Consider the following 19817-nt stretch of genomic DNA (forward strand, 5'->3'; position numbering starts at 1 on the left):
CAACTTCTGCCAGTACTTTGGGGTGATGATTTGGAATGAGAGGCTGAAGAGGTGTGTGAGCTTAGAGACTATCCCTGGAGGGAGGGGGGAAATTTTTGAAGAGAAAAGAACACTTCTGTCCACAATGGAACATTGGGGAAAGAACAGAGATATTTAACAGATTTTATTAAGGTTTAAAATACACTTTAACAATATATATAGAACCTCCTCCCCTAGTCCCAAGGGATTTTCAGTAAAATACCTATTTCTCATCCATGCTGGAAGAGGTGGAGCTACAGTGGGAATACATCAAAATGCTCAGTGCCGTCTCAGTAGTAGGCTTGGAGCTCGAGCTGTAGGCGCTCCCAGGAAGCCTGCCATACTCCTGTCATATTGGCAAAAACCAATGCGAAGCACTGTTATTAAGTTGCTGTGAATAGTTTCTACCCTGCAAGAATATACTTTGAGGCAGATTGCCCTTCATTTCAGGAGGCTAAAGCCCTGGACTGGCCCTTTAGTTACCCAAATATAAAACCAGTTTCCCCCTGTTCTTGAGAAGAGCTGTGATGTAACGGGAATACAGATGTTTTAGCCTAAAACCCGACTGTGGTATAATATAAATTGTCCTGGCTAGGTTTTAGCAGCCAAAATTGTGCATCTACATATTTTGTTGCTTATTCTGGGAGAAATGCTTATTTTCTCTGTAGAAAGTTAAACTGGATGTTCTTCACCTGGAAGTGGTAGAGATGCACGTGCCCTTATGTGAAGAAATAGGAAGCTGTGAGGAAGAGAAGAGGGACATGTAAGTTAAGATCTTCACTCACCCTGGAATAGTCTTTAAAAGCTGGGCTTGGTCTGATGCCTGGAGCTGTTTAGTGTCCTGTACATGGGGCATGTGGTTAAGAGCATGGGCTCTGGGCTTAGATTGCCTTCATCTGAATCCCTCTTTACAGCCTGTCTTGCCTTGAGCAAATTACCTAACTTCTCTGTTACTTCCCTTATTTTAAAATTGGAGGGATGATCGTTGTTACTATATAAAGTTGTTGAGAGGATTGAAATGAGTATGTAGAGCATTTAGCATAATGTTTGGCAAATAGTAATATCTCAACACATTTTAGAATAATCAAGGAAATACTGATATTAGGCTATCAATGCTATAACTCTTTTTGTAGGAACCAGTAGCTGAGGTCACACTCCTTCGGGGAGGTTGGGCTTCCTCATTGCTTAGTGGCTGGGTTCTGAAAGTGAGCTTCATAAGACAGCCAGGCAGAAACTTCATTCCTTATTATAATTTAACCCTGGAAGTCACATAGTGTCGCTTCTTTCAACCACAAATCCACCTGTTTCTAGGGCAGGGGACATAGATTCCACTTCTCTATGGAAGAATGGTCAAAGTCACATTTAAGTAAGAGCGTGTGGAGTGGGAGTTATTCTTTTGGTCATGTCCTGAAAATATAATCTGCCACAGGTGGATGGCACTACCAAACTGCCCTCTTGTCTGGGTTTGGGGGAATTCTTTTAACATCCCTCACACCTGGGACTCAAAAGCTAAATGAGCAAAGTTCTATTTGGGAGTCCAACAGGGTAGCATTCCTTTAAAAGGTAGAATTGGAAAAGTTGATTGCACGAAATGTTATCAGCTAGAAGGAAAAAAATCTCTTTCAGCACAGTGAGTGGAAGAATAGGGACAAACAATTATGGAAAAGTAGGAGCAATAGACAGAGAAGGCAATGGCACCCCACTCCAGTACTCTCGCCTGGAAAATCCCATGGATGGAGGAGCCTGGTAGGCTGCAGTCCATGGGGTCGAGAAGAATTGGACACGGCTGAGCGACTTCACTTTCACTTTTCACTTTCATGCATTGGAGGAGGAAATGGCAACCCACTCCAGTGTTCTTGCCTGGAGAATCCCAGGGACAGCAGAACCTGGTGGGCTGCTGTCTATGGGGTCGCACAGAGTCGGACACGACTGACGCGACTTAGCAGCAGCAGCAGGAGCAATAGAGGGCTTCCCAGGTGGCACTAGTGATAAAGAACCTGCCTGCAAATGCAGGAGATATAAGAGATACCGGTTCGATCCCTGGGTCGGGAAGATCCCTTGGAGGAGGGCATGGCTATCCACTCCAGTATTCTTGCCTGGAGAACCCCATGGACAGAGGAACCTGGCGGGCTACAGTCCATGGGGTCGCAAAGAGCTGAACACAACTGAAGCAACTTAGCACGCATGCAGGAGCAATAGAGCAATAGCAGCAAATCCTGCCTGGAGAAGCAATGGAGAACAGTAGCGGCAGGATGAAAAATGGGGAGAAACAGCAGATGGATAAAGGTCATAAAAGGAAAGAATAGTTTCCGTGGAACATAAATAAATCTTGGAAAAATTTAACCAATCTTTTTTTCTTTACTTTTAAAAATATTCTATTAAGGTTCATTCTCATTTAAAAAATTTTAAGCAGTACAAGAAGGTTAAGATGAGAACATATGTCACCTACAATCTTACAACTTCAAAATAATAATCATCAAATTAGGTGAACACCACGCCATATCTTGCTCTCTCTCACCTTCCAATACATACATACACATACACAAAGAACAGCTAGCCAACTAGTTAAAGAGAAAGGCAAAAAATAAAATAAAATTTTATAAATTCAGGATCAAATTACACATTTGTTTAATAAAGGCTTACATTTTATATTATCTTAGTAATTTATAGCCCCCTAAATTAAGCCTTTTTAAAAATGCAGGGTGTCAAATACTGAAACAGAAACATCTGTAGCTTTTTACATTATGGATTTAGATACAGGCTGCTTTCTTCTTAATTTTCTAGAACAATTTACTTTATTTATTTATTTTTGGCCACACCGGGTCTTGGTTTGCTGCGCATGGGCTTTCTCTAGTTGCAGTGAGCAGGGGCTACTCTTCACTGCAATTCACAGGCTCCTCGTGGTGGCTTCTCTTGCGGCGCGCAGGCTCTAGGTGTACGGGCTTTAGTATGTGCAGTTTGCAGGCTCAGTAGTTGTGGTCACGGGCTTTGTTGCTCCTTGGTATGTGGAATCTTCTTGGACCAAGGATTGAATCTGTGCCCCCTGCATTGGCAGATGGATTCTTATCCATTGTACCTCCAAGGAAGTCCTGGACAATTTTTATATTCACTCACCAGGTAGTGAGCTAGGTATTTCTTACCAAACACATCAAACTTCTCATGAATCTTTCTGGAATAAAAGGATGGAAAAAGAACAAAATCTGAGACTCTTCAAAATTTAGCTGACTTACGAAGAGTATAAGTTAAGTGCCCCCTCCCATTTTAATTGAGGGGGGCATTAACTGAGAGAAATTATTGTGAGAAAATTGAGAGAAATGTTGTTAATGTGATAACACTTAGTATTCTGTCATATTTATGAGTGACAGCTCAAATGGGGACCATACTTCTAAGAGGTGGTGACATCTCAGAACTACATAGTAATTTACTATCACTGATTCTTATAAACTTGCTTTAACAGGTATACTACTATATTCATTTCTTAAATGATTGTATGATATTAAATTAGGGATTTTTCAACGTCATATCCTTTATTTATTTTGTTAAGTGTCCTGTATCCTAACTTGTGGTATCTCTGAATCTAGGTTATACTTCTGGAGTTTGTCAAACTATTTTGGCACCACTACCTAGAACATTTTAGCACCAGGTGGCAGCAAAATCTGAAAGTTGAGATAAAAGTAAACAAGAATTTGCCTCAAACCTCAGGATAGTTAATAAGGTGTAACAAATGCATTACTTCCCCCGCTTCCCTAGTTTCTGTTTAGATCTCTCTCTCTCATTTTACTGAGTGATTATCCAAAATGTGCACATACCCACCCACTGCCCTCCATACACTCACATGTACTCTTGACGACACAGAAAATAGCCAGTAACCCTGCCAAGTGGACTGTGCTGGAAACTAGCTTCAGAAATGCAAGAACTAGGATAGCCCAGAGCATAGAAAGCCAGCAGAATAAATCAAATTGGAATCTGTTAGGAAGATCCAAGGTCTAAAGGACCAGAGACGAAGCTCAGACATTAATTCCAAAAAACTAGAAGCAGAACCAAAGTCAGGTAGCTGAATAAAACAAAGAGGAGGTGTAAAGCAAGAGCAAGTAAGAAACTTCACAGCAACTCACCTTTAGAGGTCAGCAAGGGCAAGTGCTTGGTTGTTTTGAGCTCACCCAAAGAGACAGAAAAGAAATTAGAGTCGTGCTCTCTTCTTAAGTGTATTTAAGTGTTAACAACATCATCTCTACAAAATTCTCCATTTTTTATGGACTGACCAAAGAGCAAGATTCTGGAATCTCCTTTTGGTTTTACCCTATACTTGCTGGATGATTCACATCGGCTATTTCCAAGCTTAGGTGACTCCTTCATCAGATGAGAGTTAGTGTTAATCTAGTCTTGCCAGAAGAGATGGCAGTGATTTGGGATGGCAGCTCCAATTTGCTCTTATTTAAGAAGCACTGCCTTCGTCACTTCAGATTTTATCTGGCTAGGGTTTGGTACTTAAGCTGTCAAACCAGATAGAAATGCATACTTTTCTTTTTTTTGAAATGCAAACTTCTTAAACACAAACACAAAATCATTTTAAAGTCCATTAAACAGATTTTTTTTTAGTTGGAGAGTAACCCAAAATTGTCAAGCAACTTTCCTTTCAGATGCTTCCTTAATCACGATAAAGTTCCAAATAGCATTTTTCAATAATTATATTTTGTGGGTTTGTTTTTAAATGGGTGTTAGAGCTTTTAGGCATCTTTGATCCTTTTTTCCTACTTGTTGAAAAGACTCATAGTTCAGTCCTTGGAACATGCATCAAACTCATCATCTGAAGGATCTTTAAAAGGTTTGCAAGGGACTCTGTTGTGATCTTTCTTTATTTCTGAAGCTTCCCACACAACTGCATGGCTGTAAAAACGGATTTTCACATCATATGTCTAAAGAAAAACAAATGTCTTTGTTCCATGGTGCATTTCAGAAGATTAACAGGTGTTAACAGATGGGAGGCGTTTGCTCTTCAGAATAAAAGATCTATCATGGTTAGAAATTGTCTCTTAAGAAGTAGCCGTGTTCATTTCTGAACTTGCAAACCAAGAGGTGGACTGTCTTTACAGAGCAGGTGTTTGTGACAGCTAGCAACAAGAAGGAATCAAAGTGCCCCATGGTAGAGAGTTGCTAGGTACCCGGGGAGGCCTCAAAGTGCCAGTACCTCCATGTTCCAGGGTTACATCTTGGAACCTGATTTTACAACACGGTGAGAGTGGATTTCTCTATGTCTTTCTCTCTCTCAGATGAACACTTACTGTTAAACTCTGAAATATGAACCAAGAAACTTGTTTATTAACTTATAATTAGGAACTTGGCTCCTCTGATTTCTATCTGTCCTCTATAAACAGATCTACAAAGAAAGTCAAATTATTATCAAAAATCTATTGCACATTAGCATAGATTCAGAGTAAGGGGAATTGGCACACGATTCAAATGTTTACTAGCATTAACTTTCATAAAGCCCAGTGCACTCGCCTCCACAAGGAATAAGACAGATCAAATCCCTCACTTGTTTCTTTACCTGAATTTGATCAAATAGATTTTCTAGTTCTGACATTTTATATTCAATTTCAATATGATTTCCGTTTTCTTCTGGTGCAAATGGAAACATAATAGGAAATCAAGAGTCAAGACAAACCACAGTAGTAGAGAACCTTGGCTCAAGATATATGAGGAGTAAGAAAGAGCTCTCGAAATAGTCTGCATGACTTCAACTCTCTAGATAAATTCTATTCCATAATGCACAAGAAAAACAGACACTGTTTATCATCCTCTGAGCCATTTTGAGACATCATAGAAATGAGAAGAGGTGCTTAAACACTAAAAATAAGCGTATGTTCTGACTTTTTGAAAAAGGAAATTATTTGATCCTGCAAAGACAGGAAAAGTAAGTTTAATGCAAACCTCTGGAAAAATTCAGGCAGATTATTGAGTGTAGAAAAGAATGCAGGGATGACCAGGAAGCAACATGAGTTTACTACAAATGCATCAGCCATTCAACAATTTCATCATTTACATTCTAGGCTGCATTATTAGCAGACACATTTATTTATTGGTTTATCAGATTTAAGATAAACCTAAATTTAAATAATAAAATCAACTGGATGGTATTTAACTTTCTTTCTATGTCCCAAGTCAGTTTATGTACCAGCAATTATTTGTTCCTCAGAAGTCTGGGTAAAACTCAGCAGTGAGTCCATCCTGACCAAGTGCCCACTCTAGCTCCTGCAGTTACCCTGAAGGCAATGTTTTCATTCTAATAATATTGCCTTCATATGGAACATCTCTAATTCCACTTTCAGAATTTTCTTCTGAAGTTTACTTTCTGTCTCTACAAGTAGAAAGTTATTGCCCTAAGGAGAATTGATTTTTAACTTTTTCATAAATAGTCAAGTCTGTGCTGTGCTGTGCTGTGCTAATTCACTTGGGTTGTCTCTGACTCTTTGCGACCCTATGGACTGTAGCCTACCAGGCTCCTCTGTCTATGGGATTTTCCAGGCAAGAATACTGGGTGGGTTGCCATGCCCTCTTCCAAGGGATCTTCCCGACCCACAGAGACACAGATGTGTGTCTCTGCATTGGCAGGAGAGTTCTTTACTACTAGTGCCATCTGGGAAGTCCTATAGTCAAGTCTACTAGAAACAAAAAACATGAACTTTAATTACCTAGTCAATTGAATTAAGTGAAAAAGCCAAGGAAACTGATTTAGTTGGGGGTCTTATAAATTGGCTCTGAAAGCAATCTCTAAACAGGGATTTATTTTTAATGGAGGAAAAATATCCCTAATACTTTCAAATTCTTAAAGATTGTCTTGCTTTCAAATATTTTAAAATGTAACTTTAAAATGATAAGGGATATTGAATACAGGAAGACATACAGACTTTTCTATGTCTTCCTTTTTTCTGATCTAGCAATGTAATTTTAGCATTATAAAAATCTTTTAGTAACGGAACAGGTTACATTCCATTTCAAATGCAGTTTTATATGTATGATTTAAAAAAAAAAACAAAACGGGATAACAGATTTTATCTCCTAATGCTCTGATAGGCTGTAAATAGCTGTTTTATTTAAACTTAAATAGAATTTTTTAAACACACAGGAGCAAAGATTTAGGTAGTCTTAAGTTTGTATCTTTTCTTAAAGTCTTTTGAAAACAAAATTCAAATTTTAAATGCAAAAATATTCAGTTACCAGTAGATTCACATTATGTTCAAGTGCTATGTTATACAGGACTTTAACCAAATTTTTAACAGTTAGGAGATCAGCAGTATAACCAGAGAGTAACGTCTGTAAAGTTATTTTCCCAATCTGCCTCATCCATGCAAATTTCCCCTGGGGACATTTTAAATACTCTTCACAAGAAATTGATTAAGTAAGAAATTAAAAATAAGAAATGATCTTCAACTATTTTTTTTCTTACCTTTATTCCAAAAAGGATTAAAGATGATTTACAAAACTATATATAATTCAACAAAATTTTCTTTTATTTTTTTAAATTTATTTTTTATTGAAGTATAGTTGATTTTCAATGTTGTGCCAATTTCTGCTATATAGAAAAGTGACTCAGTTTTATACATATATACATTGTTTTTTAATACTCTTTTTCATTGTGGTTTAGCCCAGGAGACTGGATATAGTCCCCTGTGCTATACAGTAGGACTGTTGTTTATACATTCTAAATTCAACAAAAAAAAAATTTTAAAGCAAGGGAAGGGTTAAAAAGAAAATGAATGTGGGAAAAGTAAGAAAGGGCTGAAGTGAATATTCACATTCATGATTTGAAGTCTAATTTATTTGCTAAATTTGACTTGGGCTTTTTAAAAGCCATTACAAAGAAGGAAACAGTTCCATGATTCATAAAGTTTGGGGAGGAACAAGGTCTGTTTAGAGGGGGATGCTAATCTAGATTCTGAATCCTGAGGGTGGAGGAGCTCAAACATCTGCTAACCTGAAATATTTCATGGTGATTGAAAATTGAGTATTTTGTCAGGGTGCCTGAAAAGTAATTCAGATCACGTCACTCCTCTGCTCTAAAAGGTTCAGGAGCTCTCATTGCCTATAAATTCACTATAAATGTCTTCATCTAATATTTGAGCCCAAATTTCAAAACCAAATCAAAGTGACCTGTCTGAAGGCAGACATCTCTTATTCAATATTGTGTTAACCAACACTATTATAGGATTTTGTGACTGAGTAGGTGTCAACAGACTCTCAAAGATATTATATAGAGGAATTCTCAATCAGCCAAAAAATTTGGCAGAAACCTTTCCAACCTTCATTTGTCTACTTGTAAGACCTTCTGACTGGAGAAGGCAATGGCGCCCCATTCCAGTACTCTTGCCTGGAAAATCCCATGGATGGAGGAGCCTGGTGGGCTGCAGTCCATGGGGTCACTAAGAGTTGGACACGACTGATCGACTTCACTTTCACTTTTCACTTTCATGCATTAGAGAAGGAAATGGCAACCCACTCCAGTGTTCTTGCCTGGAGAATCCCGTGGACGAGGGAGCCTGGTGGGCTGCCATCTATGGGGTCGCACAGAGTCAGACACAACTGAAGCGACTTAGCAGCAGCAGCAGCAGCAGCAGCAGCAAGACCTTCTGACACCTCTCTTCCTGTTGAATGCTGACCAATAGCTTCAAAGTCAATAATAATGATAACATCTCCATCACCAGTAGCAGCTGTAATAACACTTCGCATTTGTATAGTGCTCTACAGTTAACAAAGTGTATATACAAAAATTTTTAAAGTATCCTTACAACCAGCTTGCCTTTTGGTCTAAGTAGGGATAATGGACTTTCCTACAATGCAGAAACTAAGTCTCATAGAAGATAAATCTTTATTAAGTGGTGGATGCCATTTTCTCTTGATTTCCACAACAGAGTGTGGTCTCCTCCTCTCCCTCAAACCCTCAGTGGCATTTGGTTTACACATTTCTTATGACAATAATCCCTCCATATATTTTATATAGTGTCTTACAGTTGGCGAAACAGTTTCTCATGCTGAATACCTGTTTGTTTGTTTGTTTTTAATTCTCACAACAGCTTCATTTAAAGAAAAAATAATCCTCTTTACCTTGAGTACCCTGTTGATCTCTGCACACTCTCTAAAAACATAAAAAGTGAAATCAGTAGATTAACATTGCCCATTATCACCACCACACTTATGTTATCATCCTCCAATGGAAACTAACATTTTTTCAGCTCCCTATTCTCTGCCAGATGCTGGGATAATTTTTTATAGCTAATACAGTTTGCCTTCCATATCCTCAGGCTCTGCAGCCACAGATTCAACCAACCACAGATTGAAAATATTTGAAACAAATTCCAGAAAATTGCAAAAAACAAAAGTCAAATTTGCTGCACACTGGCAACTATGTACATAGAATTTACATTATATTTTAAACTATTTGCATAGCATTTGCATTTATGCCATTTTACATAAGGGAGTTGAGCATCCTTGGATTTGGGTATCCATGCGGGTCCTGGAGTCAGTACCCCTTGGACTCCAAGGGAGGACTGTACAGCTTCAATGGCTATCTTCTTTGTTCATAGACTGTTCAATTTGATTCTCTACCATCTCCCCACCCCCAAACAAAAAACCCAGCCAAAATCTAGAAATAAAATATGTACTGTCCTTCTCTGTGGATATTCTATTAAGGAAAGAAAGGGGGTAGTGATGCTAAGAAGGAGCCAACACCCTTTATGAAAACTCTACTGCAGAGACTCATTTAGGGACCAATTCTGGGTAGATTTCAGCAGGATGGCATAGCACACTGAGTTGATCAAAGCTGTTCTTACAAGAGCTGCCACTTAGGGAAATTTCCAATGAAGACATCATCAGGTGGGAAAAGACTCCAGCAGAGGTATTTTGGTGAGGAAGCTCTTCCTTCCTCATCTTGGTTCAGAGTGACAGGTCCAAGCCTGAAGAAGGCTGGGGAGATAAAGCAAGATGGAGAACACTATCGGAAATCCCCTAGGACAGGAAAATTCCTGCGTCCAGATGTGGCATTACCCAACTCCAGGGGGCGCTCTTCATATGAAATACAACGTGCATGGTGCCCATGGAGAAGGCGATGGCACCCCACTCCAGTACTCTTGCCTGGAAAATCCCATGCACGGAGAAGCCTGGTGGGCTGCAGTCCAGGGGGTCGCTAAGAGTCGGACACGACTGAGCGACTTCACTTTCACTTTTCACTTTCATGCATTGGAGAAGGAAATGGCAACCCACTGAAGTGTTCTTGCCTGGAGAATCCCAGGGATGGGGGAGCCTGGTGGGCTGCCGCCTATGGGGTCGCACAGAGTCGGACACGACTGAAGTGACTTAGCAGCATGGTGCCCATGGAGTTTGTGTAACGTGGAATCCTCCCCAGAGAGTCTGGTTTTGTCCTCCCATCCCACTAACTGAGGTGTGTAGAGGGTACCCATGTTGGGGACTGTTAAGAGAACTGGGGACTCTCAAGATTTCTAACTCATTTGATGGTTTGGTGCCTGGCATTTTGATTTCGTTTTATGGCTTTCTATAACTTTGTATTAAAGATGTCTATGAGGGGGCACAATGAGATTCTTTGGACAAGCTGATCAGGATTGTGAAGGCCAGGCGTCATGTCCAATGTGTGATTCATTCTACCGAAACTCAGGCACCTTGTAGCAAAGATTTCTCCTGGAAAAAAAGTCAATTTCATCCAAATGTGTGGCCCCATTCCTTTGGGTTTTTTTTTTTTTTTTTTTAATTTCTGGGAAAAGCATCAACATATGTGAATTAGAAATTATTCTAGTTCACATATGGGGACTGGTAACTATTTCTCAAATGCCCTTGAAGTCTATGATCCTCAAAATCAACCACACTTAAGAATTATCCAGAGAACTTTAAAAAACATACAGACGCCTGGTTCCCGCTTCAGCCCAATTAAATCAGAATCTCCGAAGGTGAGGCCCAGGCAATTATATTTTTTAAAGATCCCCAAGTGACTTTTTTGTGTGCCTCAGGTGGTGCTCTTATTCTTCCTCTGCTCTCACCCTCAGTTACAAACTGAGCTTTAAGAAAATTTGCCCAGCTGGGCAAACTCAGTTGTGAACCTGGAGAAGACCAATGAGATCACAAAGGCGATGAGACAAACATGTTGTGTTTAAAACAAACAATTGTCAAATGCCACATTCCAGGGCGTGCGCTGGGAACACACAGTAAATGACACAAGGTGCCTGCCTTCAGTGAGTTTCTGCTCTAGATGGAAAGACAGATATGTGAAGGACTCTACTGCAGAGTGAAATTAAGTCAAGGTACTGCGGGCTCAAGAGTGGTGAATAAGAGAAGGTTTCTGGGGCGGAAAGAGATTTGACGTGGGTCTTCAGGGAGAAGTCAGTTGTTGATAAATGGAAAGGGAGCAGAGGGACTTCCCTGGTAGTATAGGCATAGTTAGGGAGTCTGGGATCGACATGTACACACAGCTGTATTTGAAATGGATAACTAACAAGGACCTGTTGTAAAGCACCTGGAACTCTGCTCGATGTTATGTGGCAGTCTAGATGGCAGGGGAATTTGGGGGAGAACGGATACCATATGTATGGCTGAGTTCCTTTGCTGTCCACCAACATTGTTAATCAGCTATACTGCAATATAAAATTAAAAGTTAGAAAGAAATACCAAAAAAAAGACTTTGCCTTCCAATGCAGAGGGTGTAGTTTTGACCCCTGGCCAGGGAGCTAGAATTCCACATGTCTTACAGCCAAAAAACTAAAACAGAAAACAGAAACTATGTTGTAACAAATGCAATAAAGACTGTAAAAATGGTCCACATTAAAAAAAAAAAAAAAAAAAAAAACTAAGAGAAAAGAGGAAGGAAACAGAAAACATTTCAAAGAAATGAAGAGCTTGAGCAAAAGCATAGAAGCAAGAAAGTGGATGGGATTTTAGGAAATTATAGGAACTTCATGGAACTTCAGAAAATGCTGGGCTATGAAGCTGGAAATTTAAATGAAAACTTGGAGGGCCATAGAATCTCCCCTAAGAAATCAGCAAGTGTTGTGTGAGTCTGTATGATGTATGTCTCAGAAGGAGGGGCCACAGCAAAGGTTTAAAACTAACTGGTCCCATGAGCAGATTTGAAACAAGTAGGGACATGATCAGCATGAACTTTGGTAAATATATCTGAGGTGGTTACTCATACTACCCTTTGGCAACCTTCTCCCTGCTGCTCTGCGCCCGCACTCTGGGGAACTGAACACACAGTTCCCCTTTGTTTGAACCTTTGTTTCGTCCTGTGTACAAAGCTTTTCCATATGTTCTCTCTGTACAGAATGCCCTATCTACCTTCCTTTTTTTTGAAGATCTAATTGGTTTTTTCCAATGATGGATGAATTTGAGCAGCATCACATCCAGTGAACAGAAGGGCTCTCCTAGGGGTTTTACAAAATGGAAGGCTTTTCTAGACAGAAGGAGAGTGGGACAAGGATTTTATTAGTTTGAAAAAAAAAAATCATTCCAGGCCAAGTCTTTTTTTTTTTCTTTTTTGGCACTTCAAGATGAATTTTTGTTTTAATTGGAGTATAATTGTTTTACAATGTTACATTAGTTTCTACTGTACAATAAGATGAATCAGCTATATGTACAAATATATCCCATCCTTCTTATCCTCCTTTCTTTAAAATTTCTATGTATTAACCAAACACTGGCGTCGCCTTCTCTGTGCTTCTTTCTGTAGCACTTGTGTAGGGATAGCTAATAATAGCGCTTGTTAATTGTATTGTATTTATTGACATGTCTGTCTTTCCCCGTGGACTGTGAGCCCCCAGAAGACAGAAATGAGATCTTTTTAAACTTTCAGTCAGCAGGACTCAGTACAGTGGCTGGCATATTGGCTGTGCTGACTAACTGATTGAATGAATGGGAAAGCACTTACCAGATGTTAAAAAGATTCAAACTTACCAATTATGTCTTGTAATGTTTAAGTATACGGATTCAGGATATTTTTTCTGTATTTAAAACCATTTGCTCAGGCTTGAAACATTTATCTTTTGAGGCATTCACTTATATAAGCAAAGTGACAGTTCCTGAACCTATCAATTTATTTCCGTGGAGCAAGCAACATTTCTTTCTTTAGTAGTAATCTGCCAAAGAAATACTACAGTTAATGTGTCTTTGGCTAGAGGAAATATAAATACCATTCAAAAAACTCCTGTAATCCACTGAGGCCCACAGAAGGCAAAAATCCCGTAAACGGTGTGACAATGAGATTTGGGCATTTGCCCTGCTGAGAAGAGGAAGGGTGGCCTCTTTGTGAATTTTGTGGATTTCCTATCCCTTAAATGTATTTCACTAGTTGGAGGATTAAAAGGTTTACTGGTGAGAGTGTCAGTTGTCAAAGGATTGAGGACAGGTTCTATAATCCTGTAAAAGAGAGCCCCAGCAGCTTCTCCAACAGGAATCTAGAAATATTTGGTGTCTTGGAAATCCTTTTGCCCTATTGTTATATTCTCTTAGTTCTTCTGTGACAATCATGCTGCCCTGAAAGAAACGGCAACTTTCATGAACTTAATTTTTGCACTGTTGCTCTTATGTGCTACTTACAAGGCATTTGTATTTTTCCCTGCCTTTCTGTCAGGTTTTGTCTCATGTATTTTGGTGCTCCATTGTTAGGCGCATACATGTTAAGGACTGTAAAGGAGAATTAACCCCTTATCATTAGGTAAAGTGCCCCTTTTTACTCCTGATAATTTTCCTTGTCCTAAGGTCTGCTTTGTCTGAGATTAATATAGCTACTCTTTGTTAGCATTAGTGTGGCGTATCTTTCTCCATTCCCTTGCTTTTAACCTTTCTGTTTCTTTGTATTTAAAGCAGGTTTCTTGCAGAAAACATATAGCTGGGTCATTTTTTGTTTGTTTGTTTGTTTACTCGGACAATTATGCTGACAAAAAACTGGATGTATTCAGAGCATTCATATTCAAGGTGGTTACGGGCCTTCACAGGTGGTCCAGTGGTTAAGACTCCAAACTCCCGATGCAGGGGCCCCAGGTTCCGTCCTTAGTTAGGGAACTAGATTCTGCATGCCACAACTAAGACCTGGTGCAGCCAAAAACAAAACAAAACAAATAAACAAATCGAAAGAGTAGATTTAAAAAGTAAAGTGGTTAATAAAATAGTTGGTTGACCCTTTACCATGTTTATAACTGGTTTCTCTTTGTGTTTGTTCTTTGTTTCTCTACGGCTACCTTTTCACCCTCTCTGGTATATCGATTTCTTTTTAAGCTTTTTTAGTAATTTTTCTAGAGTTTATAATATATATTCACAACTATATATTTCCTAAAGGAAATCAACCTTGAATATTCTTTGAAAGGACTGATACTGAAGCTCCAGTACTTTGGTCACCTGATGCAAAGAGCTGACTCGTTGGAAAAGACCCTGATGCTGGGGAAGATGGAGGGTAGGAGGAGAAGGGGGCCACAGAGGATGAGGTGGTTGGTTGGATGGCATCACCGACTCAATGGACAAGGGTTTGAGAGGACTCCAGGAGATAGTGAGGGACAGGGAAGCCTGGTGCACGGCAGTCCATGGTGTTGCAAAGAGCTGGGCACCACTTGGTGACTAACATGTTGCATCAGGTATTGTGAACTGAGATGAACAGGCTTTTGGTGTGAGATTTTACATTAATCTGGCTAGGAACTGGGCTGTGTTTAATGTTTGCTGTACTGGTGGGTATAAGGCTTCAATTTCCTCCAGAGTCCTTCTTGTCTGAATTTCACTAAAAATTCCTTTAGAAATTGTACTTGCAGTTCTTTCAATTCTAATTTGCTGTTATTATTCTGGAGTACTATAGATGTGGTAGTAAGGTTGGGGGAGTGGAAGCATTCTATAATTGTGATTTACCTATAATTGATTTTCAGCCTTTTAGTCCTTGGGCTTTGACCCTCACAAGTTTTTCTCAGCCCCTTCCCCAATTTAGGAGAGACAGGAAGGCCAGGAGACTTGGGAGTTGGGTAATGCAAACCGACCCCGCCCCCCACCCACCCTCCACCACCACCTTAAGCCTCTGGCTATAGCGAAGGCTCCATATGTTTCAAAATAGTTTATTTTCCCCTCCTCTACCAGAAACATGAGGATTTTATCTTGGCTTTTCACCCTGAGAACCTGATGGGTTTCCTGGAGGTAAAACTCATGAATATATGTGGTTCCCTCTTAAGACTGTAAGCCCCAGCAGTTTCTAACTCTCATACTAGTCCACACTCCACCTCCAAGGATTTGTCAAAGTTACTACTTAAAGGTTTCCAGCAGCTTAAGGTTCCAGGGGCTTCTGTTTCAGGTAAGCTAATCTTGGTTGTGATTCTCTGTATTTTCCTGTCTCTCCAGATTTGGTGGGGGAGGGGCAGTTTGCCCTGAACCTCAATTCTCTTCTGAGTCCAAGAAAGGTAAGTTTATTTACCTTTTTCTTTTTTACTAAGTTTATTCACCTTTTTTTCTTGTTGTAAGGTTGGAAGTAATGACCTTTAAGTTCTTTACATGTCAGAGCTGAAACTGGAAGCCCTCAGAACTCTGTAAAAGAAAATTTGAATCTATTCAATTATTCATTTATTACAGGTAAGAGGCATTGAACTGGAATCTGTAGGTGGAGACTGAGATAAGCAAACATGGAAACTGTCCTCAGGGACCTTATGTTCTAACATGGGGCAGTTCAAGACAGATTCTCAACCTCTGTGCTTGAATATGTCATAGGTGTACAGAAGTATTAAATTTTCCAGCTCCCAGTGCAACTGAGCAAGTGGCAGCGGCTGAGAGTAGCTTTCTCTCTCAGTTTTGCTTTATAAATATCATTTTCTATTTGTGTTATGACAGTGAAAAGGGTGAAAAACACTGGAGGTGGCAACAAGATACCAGATTACTATAATAAAATGAAGACAGTGATGTGTCAAAAAAGGATCAGATTATAAGCTGGGTGTTTAGTGGGTGGAGGCCTTAAATCTAGAAATTCTAGAAAAATTAGGAGAGGTCACATTTGGAGGGACTATAGGAAGATGAGTGGGTTTTGGATGTGCAGAGAGGGAAGGGAAATTAGTATAGACTATTTCACGTGGAAAGCATAGAGTAGGACTGGGAAAAAGACTGGAATGAAGAATTCTAAGGATTTCATTTTGGTTAGAACAGAGTATTCTTGAAGAGGAATAATGAGAGATAAAGTCAGAATGCAAGGTTGGGTTCATGTGGAATATGTATCAAGTAATAACTAAAGTACTACAAACTCCAAGGTGCCTTATAAAATGCCAAATGTTAAGGAGTCTGCCTGTAACGCAGGAGACCCTGGTTCAATCCCTGGGTCAGGAAGATCCCCTGGAGAAGGAAATGGCAACCCACTCCAGAATTCTTGCCTGGAAAATCCAGTGGATGGAGGAGACTGGCAGGCTACAGTCCACGGGGTCACAAAGAGTTGGACATGACTGAGTGACTCCACTTCTTCACTTCTAATATGATTTTAATACTAAGTAAGTTTACTGTGTTCTAGTTGTGAGCGTAGTATAAATTTGCATCTTGAAGGTGAGTTGGATGGTAAAGGGTGTGTGGATAAGGAACTAAATTCACTGATAAAGCAAAAATGATGATGTTAAAACTACCCTTGAAATTTGTTTAAATTGCCCCTAAAGTTCTTTAAGCATGGTTTTATAAATACTACCTTGTGCAATAGTTGTTGGATGCACTAAGTTCTGAGAATAATTAAGATAGTTAAAAGAACAAAAAAGTAGGGAAGGAGTCTTTAGACAGGTGTCTGGGCATTTAAGCTATTCTGCATGTTAAATAATTATCAAATTCCTAAGTAGTGAATAGCTGATACCTAGAGAATTCTAATGTTGTTCCTTGCCTGCATAGTTCACTCCTTTAGGTTTGCTGCAAGGTCTCTATTGAGCTTCCCTGGTAGCGCAGTGGTAACGAATCCGCCTGCCAAGCAGGAGACATGGGTTTGATTCCTGGGTCAGAAAGATCCCCTGGAGAAGAAAATGACAACCCATTCCAATATTGTTGCCTGGGAAATCCCATGGACAGAGGAGCCTGGTTACAGTCTATGGTGTTGCAAAAGAGTTGGACACGACTTAGCGACTTATAACAACAAAAACAGGGTCCCTATAGTCTTAATATTTATGAACAGATTGTTGGGTGACAGTGTGTGAATGGGGGGTGGAGGGAGATGCTAAAGCAGAAAGTGAAAAGATTTAAGTACTAAAGCTGGTGAACACTGTATATAAGTTTTCAGTTCAGTTCAGTTCAGTTCAGTCGCTCAGTCATGTCCGACTCTTTGCGACCCCATGAATCGCAGCACACCAGGCCTCCCTGTCCATCATGAACTCCCAGAGTTCACCCAGACTCACATCCATCGAGTCAGTGATGCCATCCAGCCATCTCATCCTCTGTCGTCCCCTTTTCCTCCTGCCCCCAGTCCCTCCCAGCATCAGAGTCTTTTCTAATGAGTCAACTCTTCACATGAGGTGGCCAAAGTACTGGAGTTTCAGCTTTAGCATCATTCCTTCCAAAGAAATCCCAGGCCTGATCTCCTTCAGAATGGACTGGTTGGATGTCCTTGCAGTCCAAGGGACTCTCAAGAATCTTCTCCAACACCACAGTTCAAGAGCATCCATTCTTCGGCGCTCAGCCTTCTTCACAGTCCAACTCTCACATCCATACATGACCACAGGAAACACCATAGCCTTGACTAGACGAACCTTTGTTGGCAAAGTAATGTCTCTGCTTTTGAATATGCTATCTAGGTTGGTCATAAAGATGATATTATAAGATAATAGAAACAAATGGAATTTTGTGTTTACAACAGAACTCTCTTGTTTGAAAGTAGTTCACTTGAGCTAGCTTAAGCAATTAAAAAAAAACACACAACATGAAAGGCATGAAAGCTGGAGTGGGGCAGGGGATTAGGAGGCTTGGAGGTGTAACCAGACCTAAGTGATGGGGTTAAACTAAGCCTCAGGATTGAGCTGTAACTAGAAATTTGAATGTGCTGCAAACTGTTTCTTTTTTGTGTATCTTATCATTGTTACCCACATCTCTTTCAATCTCTTTTGTGGCTTTTCATTTTATATTCTAAGGGGTGAAGGTCTCTAAAGAGGGTAAGGATTACTGGTGCTATTTCACTACTATTTCAAAGAGAGATAATAGAAGTGATATTAAGGAAGTATCATTGACTACTTTTTGTTTTTTTTAAATCAAAGATTGCTAGCTCTTTCTATTTTATTGTGGTATAACTCACACAAGCTACACACATCTTAGGTGATGAATTTTCATACATGTATTCACAACAGATCAATATACAGAACCTTTCTAGCACCCCAGAAAGTTACTTATGTTCTCTCCCAGCTAATCTCGCGCTAAGTGAAAATGAAAGTCGCTCAGTCATTTCTGACTCTTTGTGACCCCATGGACTATACAGTCCACGGAATTCTCCAGGCCAGAATACTGGAATGGGTAGCCTTTCCCTTCTCCAGGGTATTATTCCAACCCAGGGATCGAACCCAGGTCTCCCACATTGCAGGCGGATTCTTTACCAACTGAGCCACAATGGAAGCCCAAGAATACTGCAGTGGGTAGCCTATCCCATCTCTGGGGGATCTTCCTGACCCAGGAATCCAACCAGGGTCTCCTGCATTGCAGGCTGATTCTTTACCAACTGAGCTGTGAGGGAATCCCCAATCTAACGCTAAAGCTAGCCACTATTATCACTTTATTTTTAACCGTTTTTCATCTCAGTTCACAAGATGGTTGGAATGTCAGAATGCATCAAGAAGTAGAATACATTTAGAACTACAGTAGATATTTCAGTAGTTCATGGCGAGAGAAAAACTTAGTGAAGGTTATGGCTTCAAATGTTTTTTTTTACACATGACCTACAGTTAAAAAAATCTTTTTAAACAACATGACCTAGGATATACATACAATCATCTCTCCACAATTTTAAATGGACTCTATGAGCAGCATGGCTTCCTCTGATTCAGCAGCCTATGGAGTCAAAAACACAGCCACCAGGAGCTCCTTTGTGAGCATTTTCTCCATTCAAGAAACAAACCATAGTGAAGCTAGAATCCTAGTCTCAATTTCAGATTCATATTGTTCCAGTTTGGGTCAGGGGTCTGCTCCTGGACCAATTTGCTATGGTCAGGAGCATATGGTCACCTGTATAATGTGACCGCCAGATCTGCTGATGGCCTGCAGATCGGGGGTTGGGGGAGAAGCAGTTCCCAGAAAAGGAATGGGCTAGGAAGATAACCTAGGAGGTCTATATTACTGTAAATCTGAATCTGATTCTCAGTTTCTCCATATACTTGTTCTATGATACTGGAAAAATTATGTGGTGGTGGTTTAGATGCTAAGTCATGTTTGACTCTTTGTGACCCCATGGACTGTAGCCCCCCAGGATCCTCTGTCCATGGGATTTTCCAGGCAAGAATACTGGAGTGGGTTGCCAGGGGATCATACTTCATATAGTGTAAATACATGGTTTCCTTAGTCTGTTCCAAGAAAGGTGCTAGGTTCTAAGTAAATGAAAATACACACCTTGCCTCAAGAAATAGCCTTATTCAGGTATAGCTGACAAGCCGTAAACATACATATAAAGTGGACAATTTGGTAAGTTTCAGCACATGTATGCACCCATGCAACCAGTACCAAAAGCAAGATAATGAACATATCCATTACCCCCAGAGTTTCCTCAGGCCTTTTGGAAATCCCTCCCTTCATTCTTACCCCATTTAGCTACTATTAATTCTTCAAATAGCTCCTGTAATTCC

This window comes from Bos taurus, chromosome 8 (assembly GCF_002263795.3).
Source record: "Bos taurus isolate L1 Dominette 01449 registration number 42190680 breed Hereford chromosome 8, ARS-UCD2.0, whole genome shotgun sequence".
Lineage (NCBI taxonomy): Eukaryota > Metazoa > Chordata > Mammalia > Artiodactyla > Bovidae > Bos > Bos taurus.